This window comes from Saccostrea cucullata, unplaced genomic scaffold, assembly GCF_032062105.1.
Source record: "Saccostrea cucullata isolate Sc308-1 unplaced genomic scaffold, CSIRO_AGI_Scuc_v1 ctg16627, whole genome shotgun sequence".
Classification (NCBI taxonomy): Eukaryota; Metazoa; Mollusca; class Bivalvia; order Ostreida; family Ostreidae; genus Saccostrea; species Saccostrea cuccullata.
In genome coordinates, this window is record NW_026940785.1 from 10,198 (window position 1) to 12,730 (window position 2,533).

The 2,533-nt window shown below is 35.4% G+C and overlaps 1 long non-coding RNA gene across 1 annotated transcript; it reads right to left on the minus strand.

Moving 5' to 3' along the window:
• Window positions 1-1,679: 1,679 nt before the first annotated feature.
• LOC134256322 (uncharacterized) lies at window positions 1,680-2,533 on the minus strand. The gene is made up of 3 exons (XR_009989702.1): window positions 2,469-2,533; window positions 2,224-2,361; window positions 1,680-1,801 (listed from the first exon to the last, which is right to left on the minus strand). It is a non-coding gene; the product is annotated as an uncharacterized LOC134256322 (long non-coding RNA).

Here is a 2,533-nt window from a genome sequence, read left to right on the forward strand (position 1 = left end):
CACACATGCAATGCTAAAATTTGAATGAGCATGCTACATTTCTGGGTAAACGTTGTTTAAGTCTCAAATGCATAGAGTTTGTGTTATTTAATGAAGCTTACAGGGAATATGGCACCAAAAGGTAGTTGGGGAGCGTTTGGGGAACATCTGTAACGGTTCCCGTTACAATTAGCACTAGTTATTATTATTTTTCTTCTTCTTCTTCTTCTTCTTCTTCCTGGGTACTTTTTTGTCCGGGAGTGATCTTGTAATCTACACATCCGACTTAGGTAAAACCTTTTTAGGGTCAGTAGACATGTTATGTAGATTTGTGGAACAAAGGTAATTTTGCGCGCACGTGCTTGCAAGAGCGTGCACGTGCAACACGTGAAATGACCGATTTAATTGACATAGGCGTAACTTTTTACCTTTTTGATGAAATGCTTTGAAACTCATAATATAAGGATATATTAGTAGTATAGACAATATGACATGATCAAAATAGCAAGATCTCACGCGCATGCACGTGCGCTTCGCTCTGATTGGCTTTCTTGTTTTTTGACGAAATCCTTTGAAATTTTGAACATAGCCATGCGATAGGATATCCTACAAAATGATATATAGCAATTATCATGAAAACACGTGCAAGCACGTGCGCTGCAATCTGATTGGCCTAAATTTCAAACAGCTATAACTCCCTTGGTTTTCAACCAAACAGAATGGGATTTGGAAAATAGATAGATATAATGGACTTCAACAAGAAGGTATGGTCATCATGCACATGCATACACGTGCGTGTACGTGCGCTGCAATCTGATTGGCTGAAACTTTAAGCATCTATAACTCCCTTGGTTTTCAACCAAACGGGATGGAATTTAGAACATAGATAGATGTAATGGACCTCTACAAGAAGATATTTTCAACATGCTCATGTATGCACGTGCGTGCACGTGAAATGAGTAAAATCAAAAATACACTTGAATGAGCGTATTTTTTAATACTTTTGGATTAAATACTTTAATATTTAGTATATTAAAATATATAGATTGTGTAGACAAGATGATACGGTCATTGAGCACATGCATTCTCATGCGCACGCGTGCAATGCTAAAATTTGAATGAACTTGGCGTTGTTAAAGTCTCAAATGCATAGATTTTGTCCTATTTTATGAAGCTTACAGGGAATATGGCACCAAAAGGGAGTTGGGGAGCGTTTGGGGAACATCTGTAACGGTCCCCGTTACAATTAGCACTAGTTTTGATTGATTTTGAATTAAATGACATAAAAAGTCACTTTAATACTCTTTGCTGTTAAAAGTTGCGATTTTGTGACATTTCCTCATAAATCTAGATAGAAATTATGCAACGTATCTTTTGCTATTATAACAAAATCATACAAAATTTCCAAATTACTCCTCGTGATATGCTAAATTTTGTTGATTTCATGGAATCATAGAACTTTGTTGTTGGTAATCAGAAGTAAAAGGTTTTTAAAGGAAACTGCATGGTAATTAATAATATTTATAAATGTTCCAGAAAGCTATATAAAAGACAACGCATATTAATACATCATCAACATATCATTCTACTCGATTTCATCATCTGCTGGCATGCATGCATAGCCTGCAACTTGTAAATCAAACTTAATTTGCTGTGACTAAAATCAACACTACACCTTAGATTGTGTGAATTGACAATTTACCTGCACGGACAAGCTTGTAATAAGGCCTTTGAACTTGAGGGTGTAATCGGCATTGTAATTCATAACAACCTCGTCTCTTGCTGAATCCAAGTCCTCTACACTTCTTGCCGTCTACACAACCTTGTCAAATAATTAGGAAAAACTCTTTTCAAAGTTATATCTAGTGTTTTTTCGCTTTTGATATAATGTTATCTTGTTTAAAATCTATCATTTCGGAAGTTCTATGGTAAACACAATGATTTTGTCAAGATCAGGAAATTCAATATATGATAAAGTCAAATGCTGATGAACGATTTTATACTAATTGTTACGTTATTATTTCAACAATGAAATGTCTACGGATTTTCCCGTTATTTTCATCATGATAAGGTGCAAACGGCTGGTATAACCGGTCAGCAAGGGATGCTAACTTCTTGATGGCACCTGATCACGCCCCTAATGTTTTAGAGGTCCGTGTTTGCTTTGTTCCTGACTTTTATTACTTGAATGGACATTGAGTCTTGAATAATGTTCATTATAATTCATTTAATGATAAGTCCTACCTTGGTGTAGCTTTTTAACAGAGTACTCCGGATAAGATCCGCTCCTTTGTTTTGTACATGTGTACTGGATACACATGCTGCCTTTATTCTCTGTCCAAATACTGTTTTCAGGTATACATTTATTGTTCCATGCACAACCTTTATTAACAAAAGTGAAATAAATTTCAACAAAACACCAGTAGCACGAATTGTATACTGCGGTATTCAATCTGATTTCTTTATAATATTTTATGAGATTCCATTACCTCCCTTTAAGACCTCAAGGTATCGCATGTTCTTTTGATATGATTTGCAGAGGTGCCATACACAA